The sequence below is a fragment of the Micropterus dolomieu genome, linkage group LG07, assembly GCF_021292245.1.
Source record: "Micropterus dolomieu isolate WLL.071019.BEF.003 ecotype Adirondacks linkage group LG07, ASM2129224v1, whole genome shotgun sequence".
Lineage (NCBI taxonomy): Eukaryota > Metazoa > Chordata > Actinopteri > Centrarchiformes > Centrarchidae > Micropterus > Micropterus dolomieu.
Window position 1 is genome coordinate 12441267 of NC_060156.1, and position 12041 is coordinate 12453307.

General features: G+C 40.5%; 1 pseudogene; it reads right to left on the reverse strand.

Moving 5' to 3' along the window:
- Positions 1 to 296: 296 nt before the first annotated feature.
- LOC123973330 overlaps positions 297 to 12041 on the reverse strand; it is a 15580-nt pseudogene continuing 3835 nt past the window's right edge.

Consider the following 12041-nt stretch of genomic DNA (forward strand, 5'->3'; position numbering starts at 1 on the left):
ATCGTGACTATTATTCGAGTAGTAATAGGGCTGCAACTAACGATAATTTTCATTGTCGATGAATCTGTCGATCAATTAGTTGTTTAGTTTTTATAACTACAAACTGCATCTCAACCTACAACTCTGTTGTATGTATAAAATAAATTTACCTTGTAAAATGGCAGAAAAATTTGAAAAATGATGATCAGTGTTTCCCAAAGACCAAGAAGACGTCCTCAAATTGTTTTGTCCACAACCCAAAGAAATTCAGTTTACTGTCATAGAGGAGTAAAGAAACCTGGAAATATTTACATTTAAGAAGCTGGAATCAGATAATCTTTCTTAAAACAAATAATTCAAACCGATTAATCAAAAATAGTTGGCAATTAATTTAATAGTTGACAACTAATCGACTATTTGATTAATCGTTGCAGCTCTAAGTAGTAGATGCAAAAACAGTAGCAGTAGAAAACACTCAAAGTCAGCAAACAAAGTAATCTCAGTTACACAGCAATATCTATCTTTGCTAACATTAGCCACCATAAGCTAGCTTTAGTCTGTTGAACAATGTTGCATTTAATTTCTTAATTCAGCGTTATTTGTAAGAGGAGGGAGGAGTTATTTCTACATTAAAACATGCAGTATTTTGCTAAACAGAACTAGTTACTGGGTAAATATCCCTTGACTTCTCTGAGACATCCGATTCTGATGATTTTGTAGTACCGTGAACAAAACACTATTAATAGTAATGACTTCTCTCAGTCAGAAGAGCACTTGTTATCAGATGAGCAATTTCTGTTTAAAGATGAAGTACCTGTTTAGTCGGACTCTGACAAACAAGCTAAAATGAGCTGCTGCCTACTGGCTCGACTTCCAACGTGTTATTGCCAACTTCAGCGCTCTATTTAGGGTGAGGAGTGTGGTCTGGAGGGGCAGGTTCGTCATAGGACTGGTTTTGTTCTTGCCCCTGATCCAGCTCTCGATGGATTCTCGCTCATAGGAATACCCATCTGTGGGGTAAACACACATTTTGACACCTTCATATACGCTGAGATAATCATGATGTGTACAGAATGAATCGTGGACTCAGTTTGAGAGTTAGATTTTTAGCATTTGTCATCTAACCTGCAGCAATGACTGGATCCTTCATCAGCTCTCTGGTGATTGGACACAGAAACTCATCCGGGGCCTCTGACCTGCTCTGTTCTGCCTTCAGGGCCTCGATTTTCCTGAGAAGACGACCGCGGAGGCCCACAGACTCTAAGAAACCAACACACTGTTCAGTACAACCGGTAAATTAAATCACATGCTGTGCTATTTCTTCTAACACTTGAAACTTAAGTGAAGCAAAGATTGTTTGAGTCCTAATCATCAAATGACTTTGGTTGGCTTATGTGAAATAGTATCTTATGTTAATGTTATTCCACTAATGTTTTCCTGTGAAAGTGAATCAGTGAGGCGACAGACACTCGACAAACGCAGGAATAAATCTGGACCTCAGCCTGTTGTGTAGTGATGGCTTCACAACTCAGGCAAGGAGACTCCCCCCTGAGGCGCTTGTGTGGGTTGTAGTTCAAAGTTAACATCTAATTATTTGGCTCCAGAATGAAAAACTCCACAAAAAAAAAAAAAAAAAAAAAAAAGAGGGTAGAAAGAGGAAAACCACTCTGTACTAAATTTGACCACCAGCTTGAATGGAGGGAGGACCTTTACAGCCACACATGGCTAGTGATGCGTCTGTGTATAGTGGCAGTACCACAGAGGTGTCGGTCTTATATACAGACAGTGACAAAGTGAGAGTCAGCGAGAGCAGCTGCAGTGACATTTTCAGGCCTGCATTCTTAAATCCTGAATAGATTTTGACTCATATGTTGTTATAAGTTAATAACAACAGCAACAACAATAATAATGTCTTCAGTGCTGAGTTTTAACAATTATATTGCGCCAAGGGATGTTCTGTAAATATATCTAGCGTCATTCAAATAAACAAAACCACTCCTATTTCTATGAGACTGAATACATATACATATATATTATTGCAAGGTGTAAATTATCTATTTTCAAACTGCAAGCTAGGTAATAAGAGGTTGCTAAATGCTAAAATTCTACCAAATTGTTTTTTTCCCGCAACACATTGTATCTTTTTCAAAAGGTGAGGAATTAACTGACTCAGTCACATTTAATGGTAGATAAATGCATGTAGTGATTCCCTCCCACAATATCATTTAATTAAGTTTCAAAATGCTTTAAATTATTTGGACAGTTATATCGTCTGTATGTTTTATTTGCCGTAATGGCGCTCTTTGTCCGTTTTTATAAAACGCATGTATTTTTCATGGCCTACGAAAAGCGACCCTGTTTTCAGCTTCGTGATTTATGCATTTTTCAGATGATCTAAAGGGTTTTCAATGGTTTAATTAGCCTAGACCCAGGCTATAAGACCCAAAATTGAACGCTTGTTAAGTTTATCTGAAGATTTGGACATGGCTCAATTCTGCACTTTGCCAGGAATAAACTTCTGGTGGGGAAATAATCCTTTATTTTATTCAGATATTGGCCTTAAAGTAGTCCAAACTGAATATTGAGTCTCGAAAATACTGGAATCAGCTTATATGTTGCTAAAAAAACCTAATCTCACAGACATGACCTCAGTGTCCTAAAACTACAGGCCTGGATGAGGGAATAAGAAAGAAAATGTTTCTGAGCTGCTTCAAGGTTGGTCATTGATTTACATGTGCCAAGGATGCTTAATAAACCATCTGGTTCTGGCTTAGAGTTAATGACTTTGGAAATGATGTCAAGAATGTCAGACCAGAAAGGATGATTTTTTGGAACGCATGATAAAATGATGGCTTCAAGTTGAGTCTGATGACAAAGTGGATTTAACACATATGGGCTAGATTTCTGGGTGGATCTTGTGTAGCTTTGTTTTGGAATAATTGAGTCTGTGTAATAGCTTGAATGAAACTCTAGCATTATTTGAACATATGTACTCCAACACGTCCTCCTAAATGTCATGATGTATAGAGCCACCATTAGAAATGTTACTAGGACAGAGTCAGTCTCCAACAAACTGACAGAGATCGTCACAATCAGCTAAGGACTGGCTATTTCTCTCACAGCAGCAAATTACATGTTGTGAGTCCGTCATCTTTTACAGAAAGTAAACATGGGGGGGGAGAAGAGTATTCAAGTGTACGTCGCAAAGACTGTGGGTACTTCTTAACCCTGGACTTGGTGTCCTGAAAATCCTGCATTCAAGTAAAACATTCGCAATCCCAAGTAAGTTGGATCCTGCGAAAAAAGCCATGGTGCTCTTGTCTCTGTGAAACACGCTAAACCCATTAAGTTCTCTGATTTAAGCAATAAACTACTCATAGATAGAAAAACTGCACTTAACAGCTCTATAGGGTTTAAGATTTCCATAAGTTCCCACATTTTTCACGGGGGGAGGGGCTACAAGCTATTAGAAATCTACCGTCCACTTTACATTTAGATTGATAATTTGATGAGACGCTACAATAAAACTGCAGAATGAGGCTGTCTCTACAGAGATACACTGAATTATATCCGAGAGGAACTTTTTTCTCTCCTCCCTTTGCTCAAAGATTCATGAATATTTCATCAAGTAAAGTGTACTGGAATCTAATTTGCTGTGTGTGCGCGTGTTCTGTATGTGTGAGTAATTGTGTGTCTATATGTGCATTTACACAAACAGCATGCATGGAAAAGGACTGTTGTTAGTTGCCAAGAGTCCAAAAAGGACAAGAAATGTGGCAATCTGCTGTGTCCTCATTCTGGGGTAATGATCAGAACTGTCCTCCATACTAAACGCATGGAAAAAGAGACGCTCAGTCTATAGGACATGCTTTGCATAACTGAGCAAGAAGTTGGCTTCCCTGTTGTTTTTATACTTTGTCTACAGCTGTACAATTGAAGCAAACACTACAACAGCCAAAAGGGCGTTTTTACCATGATTAAGGCGGGTGTCATGCAGCTAGTTACATAATTACAGTCGGCACACAATAACCCTAATCAGAGTAAAGAACGCTATTCTGGGCATTCATGCAGCATGTGAATTCCCTTCAAAACTGCGTGCGTAAATAAGGACTCGAGATTGTGCTTAGCTGATAACGCCTCGTGAATGACCAGGTGTACGTGAGGTTTTCTTAAGAGAGCGTATTTGCTTCTTTGCTGAGTTAGACGAGAAGATTGATACCACTCTCATGTCTGTGTGGTAAAAACGAAGCTGAAGCCAGCAGTTGGTTTGCTTAGCTTAGCATAAAAACTGCAAACAAGGGGAAACATCGAGCCTAACTCCATCGGAAAGTAACATAATGCCCCTACAAGCACCTCTGAAATTCATTAATTGATTCTGGTGGCCCCTGCAGACAAAAGTGGTAGTGTCGTAAAGATCTTAATCTGGCTAGCGTGTGCATTTGTTTTGGAATTATTATCAGCCTTCCGGTCAATGAGCCAAAAATTGTTTTGTCTGATTCCGTGGGGAATCTGACCCAGTAAATATAAAATAATCACAGACAGATAGTGCATTTCCTAAAAAACTGCCTTGGTGGCGATAATGGTGCCAACATTAGTTTGTAACTGCACGTTCGTGTTGCTGCTTATACACTGGTGTCTACAGCGTGTCCAGCCACTGCAGGGAGAAATCTTTTTTGTTTGTCTGGCTGCAGTTTGTACAGTGACTTTCCACACTGGGACCTTGGACGACCCTGAGTGGACTAATCTTATTTTCAGAGGGATTATGATTGTTTGTGACGTAAAGGTCATCCTGTGGGTTGCTGTCCTCAAACCACAGCATTATTTGTGATTGTATAAGCAGATAGAAATGCTCCCACGTCACCTCCCTAAATCAGATCACTGTTTGCGGAGAGTTGCTGTGGGGGGTGGGGGTGGGGATAAACCAGAGCATCAATAAAAAGCGGCTTATATCATGCTATCCAATTCAAGCTTGTCATGTTTCAGGATCAAATGGTAAATCTCCATGAAAACATTGAATCCCAGTGTCCCTGTGAGTGTGTGCGCACTGTACACTTATGTACGTGACTGTGTTTTATATTCCATCCTCACCAATTCCCAGCTCTGCGGCTGTTTCCTTGTTCAGCTGGCTGAGCTCTGGTCCGTCAATGTTGTTGGCTTTAAAGATGCTGACGAGCCCCTGCAGTCCTTCCTCACACAGCCAAGTCTGCACATCCTCCTCCGACCAATCAGCAACCAGCAGCCTGGAATGACCTGGCAACTTCCTTCCTGCAAAACACACAACAGGAAGGGAGGAAGTGCTCTGCTATTATACCCCCATCTCCTGCAACAACACTTATCTGATGCAAACAAACAATTTCCCTCACACGCCAAAGAAAAGGACACACTCCCTCAGTGTTGATACGGGAGTCACTATTACTTTTCCACACACACAAACATCCCTGATATACCATAGAAAAGAAAATTAAATCCAGGGTTGTGTTACTTCAGACTGTGCCAGCATGTACCTCATCAACCTTCACACAACACCATGTGAGTGAGCAGCCGTCATTTTGCATTCGAGGTCGATATGAACTGGCCTGTTGTGTGTCGGCCCCCGTTAATGACACCTCACTGTCCTCACTGTTCCCATCGCCCATCATTAGCCATGTGAAGGATAGCTCTGAAGACTGGGAGGCATTGCTCATTACCACGCTAACCACACGTTAGGTTTCCCCCTCACCTCTTCCTACCTCTGCTAGCATAAACAATTCACAATGAATGCATATTTTCCTCAAAAGGTTGTGGTCTTGAATGCCAACAAGGGCCGGCACACAGCAAGCCAGTTTATCTTGGCCTCGTAAGAACATGCCTGCGCTTCAGAAGGAGGGGATTTTTGTAATTGAAAAAAGACACTCCTGATTTAAAGTTGAACATGTCCTGTGGCTGCACTGCATTCTGGTCTTTCAAGGTTTCAGAGAGTCTGGTATATCTGCTTGATTTATTCCTTTGGATACTAAATATTAAACCTGGGGTTGATAATAAACCTTTCACTTACTGTTGATGTTTCAGATAGATGCAAACAAGACTAATGGCAATGTTAACTTGCTGCTGTTTGGCAGGAAATGTTTAATGTCAGAGTTTAGAGTTCCATCTGAGATTACCAAGTAAGCATGCTAACATCAGCTCGAAAGTGAAGACAAAGTCCAGCTGAGGCCAATAGGAATGTCATTAATTTAACAGGTATTTAGTCATAAACTAAAGTATTGTATACATAAATGTCTTCACCAAATTTCATGACAATCTATCCAATAAGTGTTGAGATATTTCAGTCTGGACAAAAGTGGTGGACTGATCAGCACCGCCATCCCTAGAGCCAAATGTGTTGCTATTGCCCTCTATTGCAGCTGCATTGGAGATATATTGCCAACATAGGGCCAATATAATATAATTTTTTTTTTTAAATCAACAAGAACTAACATTGCAATGTTGTGTAAAAGTGATTTTCCTGTTTCTGGTGAAAGTAAAACTGTACAAATAGAAATGCTTCCCAAAGCATAGTCACATTGAGTGGAAACATCCACTTATTAGGTCTGCGCGACAGTGAGCAGAGTAACACCACCTCCTCTCTGCAGCTCTGGCTGATAGAGTGTGGAGTCTCCCAGTCTAGGAGGCTGAGTCATGGAAATACTGTGCCAAAGGCATGAAAACCTCAGAGCTTCACTGCAGACTGTGACAGCCTGCAGTGTTTAATTATTTGGACAGATGAACACGGGAAGCTCTCTCCATCACCTTTACAGGATTTACAGGATAAGTCTGGCGATCTATATTTGTTTTACTGTCAACAAATCCATGAAAAGACCAAAACCAACAATGAACTGATTCTAGTGACAAACCTGTCTGTGCAGCTAAAATCTGATAGCTTACTCTCTGTGCCATAGACCTCAATTATTTTCCAAAATATAAAACCACATTACATTTGCACCGTGTGACATGTTCCTTCATAAAAATTAACTCTGGGTGTGTTCCAATATCCATACTACCATCCTATTTAGTATGCCAGAAAAAGATTTGGTTTAGTAGCATATGTCAAATTCTGCATGCCATAAAAGCATCCAGTAGCATTTTGCAGTATGCAAGCAAACATGTTTTTCTGACCCACAATCCTCTGCACAGCGTGAGCAAGAGGGTAAAGGTTTAAGGTACAATTTTATTTATAAATTTTACTTTGTAAGGGCATCTGCAGTATGTACTGAAAGGAAGTATGCCATTTGGAACATCGGTCACTGTCAATCCCACATAAAACATAACTTCCTGCTGCTGTATACTCACTAGCATGTCTGATATGTATTGATATGCAGCTGAGTGTTTTCAATCACTCTGGCTGATTAGACTTTCAGTCAGGTTGAAGCTGGGTGGAATAATAATGGGAATCACTTACTGGCCCCAAACTTTCAACACCAATAAGAATGATAACGATAGGGTGAGTTGTCCCGCTTTAGCAGACGCAACAAAACTAAACTAACAGAAGAGCGAGGGAGATGCAAACCAAGTCTTGTTTGTAGAGAAGGGGGCTAATTACACGTCATAAGTAAAAACACCTGTGTGGATGGTCTATGTATGTGTAGGGGATTAAAATGACATTTTGGACCAGTTAGTCATATCTTGCACTACACTGTATTTTTTTTTCAAATTCATTTTATCTTTTTATTAAATCTTATTCAAGTGTATTTTTATATTCCCTTGTCCTATGGCTTTTTAATGCCTCATAAAGAAGCACTTGTTGAAAGGTGCTATACAAATAAACTAGCCTAAAGAGTCTATAGCTAACGGCTTTGTGTAGCTATACTTTGGCTCAACAGTGCTTTGAGCTAACTAGCTAGGTGCTAGCGTCAGCATGCTAACATGCTCACAATTACAATGTAAAGCAGATATCATATTTACCATGGTCACCAAAAGTAATCATGTTAGCACGCTAACGCCATCGGATTGATGAGATTTCAGTATTGACAGAAATTGGTGGACCAACGGATGGCATTGCCATCCATAGAGTCAGCCAGCATGGCTAAAAACTACAGTGCCAGTTCATTTTAAGAAATTACTGAGCCTCTTTTGAAAATGAAACGGTGAGTGACCCATTTTTAACAATTCAGTAGGAACGAATGGGCTTGGGGAAGTGTGTGAGAAGGACCCACAGGCTTTTGGTCTTTTCATAGGATTTACTGACATTAAGAAAAATATTGAATAATGGCACCCTTATCCTTTAGAGCCAGACAGTCGCAATTTCATTTTAGTTTCCTCATTTGCTTCACCAAAGCACCTTTCTTTTGAGGTTCACACAACACAATAGGCTATACAGAATGCACACAGGACAAACACAAAAGCTTTTCATCACATGCGAAAAAGACAAAAGACTACAAAAAAAAACCAACATGTTTTCAGTTGATCAAGACATCACATTATCTATCACCTGCGGTAGACTCTGATAGCAGAACCATTCACATTCACACACACACACACACACACACACTATTAAATCAGAACAGTAGTGTTTTTAAGCTCAAAGAGTGCTGTGAATAACTGAAGATTTCTAAGGGCAAAATAGAGTGATGCCTTTATTTACCTTGGCACACTGTCTGCCTTGATTCAGCTGCTGCAGAATAAAACATAAAAAGGAATAATTTTAAAATGTATAAAGAAAGAAAGAAACAAGATTAAAGGAAAGAGGAGACAGAGAGAGAGAGAGAGAGAAAGAGTGGCAGAAGCATAAAAAGGCAGATCTTCATTGAGATGGAATTTGCTTTGTCAACATCAACCTGACTAATGGTTAGGGGAGCTGCCCTGATGAAGCTTCAAGGCCTGCAGATGTCTGGTGATTGCACCTTTTCATTTAGGATTCCATCCTAATGTCTGATGTCTTCTTTCATGTTGGGTTGAAACTTTTTTTTTTTTTAAAGAGGATTCGCCTCCATAACAACAGCTCTCTAAGACTCAGTGGTAGTTTGCCCTGCTGCACCAATAAACATCAATCACAATTCCACCTCTAGACAACGCAGCCAGACAGCAATACACATGTAATAGGAGCTTCTCCTGCTGGATATCTCCCAAAACACTCTTTTAGGAGGCTTTGGCACTCCAAATGGCTTCTGGGCTCTGAATCACTGCTAACAATCTGTTTTAAAAAGAGGATTGATTGTGCATTTGTAGGCGCCAACCTAAACAATTCAGTATTTACCAGTTCTACTGACTCCATCTCCTATTCTCCATACGTTTACCGTTCTGTCCATGGAGCCAGTTGCAATCCACGGCATGGTGGGAGACAGAGCAACAGCCGTCACGTACCTGGGACCTGAGGGAGGAGGAAGACGAGCAGAAATGTTTAGGGTGTGTATGACTAAAACTGACACAGGAAGAGAACAGCTTTAAAAGTTGGGTACTCTCTACCCTTGAAAAAAATCCAGTCTTAGATCATACAGTATCTTGAATCCTTTCAAGCACTTCAAAGCACTCTGCTGGTGCCTACCTGCAGTGCCACTTCAATGACTGTCTGGAAAGCAGCGCTGGAGAATATGATATTGCATCACTGCACCCAGTGCTTCTGGGAAAAACTAATCATGCAAAAATCACACGTTTGGATTTGAAGCACTGGGACTCCCATTCTGCTGTTTGTCTGATAGCTGCAAAGATTGCGCAGCGGCGGGAGGTCAGGTTATTTTACCTGCTGTGCTGTTTCAAAGTGTAGAGCAGGGTTCCCAGGTTCTGTAAACACATTACAAACAAACATGGACAAAACAGGAATTTTTGGCATCTCTGTGTTTACAGCAGCTGTGATTTATTGTTTAGAAATCTCCTCAGCCACAGCTGACTGAAGCAGTAAAGCTAAACAAAAAATACCTACATTTTAAAGTGTTTTTTTGTGCTTTACTTACCGCATCATATATTGCAACACTTTTATCCACTGAACTGTTGAATAATTAGAGAGTAAACAAAGTAATTTGCAGAATTCATATGCATGCATTTTAGAATAATAATAAAAGAAAAAATAATAATAATAATACACAATTTGTCAAACAAAAACACACATATTAGTCAAATTGCTACAAAGTGCTACAGAGCACAGATGAACCATACTGAGGCCAGAAACAGCAGAAGGACCCAAACAGAAGCTTAAACACAACAAAATACACTCCTCCTGTGGCTGACTGATGGAACAGCAGGATCAGAGCTCAGCAGTGGCATCTGCTGTTTACAGCACAGAAACAAAAGGGACAGTTTAAACATGAAGGAGAGATTCATTTAAACTTAATTTGTCCCAAATGAGCAACTGGTTTCACAGCAAATAATAAAACAAATATGAAACTTCAGCCTGACAGGCATAAAAGTCAATATTCACTTGCCAACGCAGGAGGTGTTTATTAGTGCTGCTCACACATGCGAAGACAAGAAGTGCTGATTTATGTGCGTGCATCTTACCCATAGACTGTATAGTCTTACCCCGACACGACCAGCTCTCCATCAGAAGAGAAGGCACATGACAGAACTGGAGCCGTCTGGCTGGCGAGAGTGTGAAGCAGCTTCATGACACAGGCTGAAGGTCAACACACACACACACACACACACACACACACACACGGTTAGAGCTCAAAATAAAATGATGTCTGTTTGTTCAGCTATCGTCTTTTATTTATTTGTCCATAAATTGAGAGGAAATATGAAAAATTCAGTCTCTGACACACACACACTTACTTCAAAGTGCATCTTCGTCTGTATCAGTTCAGTCGCCCCCCCGCCCGCGGTCAAAACTTTTTGTCAATAACTGTCTTTCCTCTTGCTGGCTTGCAGCTCTGCCACCTGCTGACAGCTGCTTGGAAACAAAATCTTTTCTTTTTTTGACAACAAACCTGAGATATTCACAGCCTAAGACACAAAGGCACTTCTGAGTACAGTGCAAAAATTCACTATGTAGTAATTCTGTGTGTCAAACTAATCAGCCTGTGGCAGCATTTAAATTATCAGCCTGTAAACACACATGTATTAAATTAAACCTCCCTCTTCTCCATTAGAGCAGAAATACTGTTTTCAGACTCTGCAGGACGCTAAGTTGTTATTTGTATGCATATTCATGACGTGACGTGAAATGGAAATGAACAAAAACGCATTATTAAACCTGACGCAAGTGAATGGTACATCAAAATAAAAAACAATGCAACATGTGATCAAGAGGCATCAACATGTGCTGCTGAGTGAAGCAAAACTGTCAACATGAAAGATTTGATTCAGAGCCACCAAACAGACTTATGGAGCTATAAAAATATAGGGGCTGCTACAGTAAACAGTAAAGTAAGAAGGGACTAGAAAAACCACACAATGATCCCAGCTTCAGAATTGGCCCCCTGCTTCCCTCAACTGTCTACACTTAAATGTCTTTCTCATAAAACGGTGGAAGAGGGGTTCAAGCATGCAATCCCTTAGCAAAGACGAGATAAATGCACATTTCAGAGCGCCACAGAGAAACAGTATCTGAAAAATGACATTTTGACAAAATGAAACTGAGCTGCTCAGAGATGAAAAATCTCCAGGCACCGCAGCGGGTCACCATGAGGGATACGTCGCATCCTCCCCAGAAACGGCCATTACCATGGCAACACATCTTAGGAACTGACAACATAGCGTGTTCACACACTAAGAGGAATACAGTCTGTAGGTAGGTTACGCAATCTTTGACCATGCACAAAATGTTCTTGTTCTGCTGTCGATCATACAAGATATAAATGTCACAGTGGATATATGCACCTGATTCCCTCTTCTCCACACACACACTCGGCTTACACCTCTCACACCTCTTCTGAACGTCTTAAAGTGATCCATTATTAATGAGTCAGTCTGCAGCTGATTTATTCCACACGCTGATAAAATTATTTTATTCTGCAGAGAGATTTCAAGGTTAAAGCAGTCAGCAGGCTCTCTCTCACTCTCTCATGGGTGATGGAGTGAGAGCGCTTTCAGTTGAGGAGGTGGGCGGGGGGGGGGGGGGCTGCCTACCTGGTCCCTCACGCTGGGAAACGATCCATATTTTCAGCTGGCTG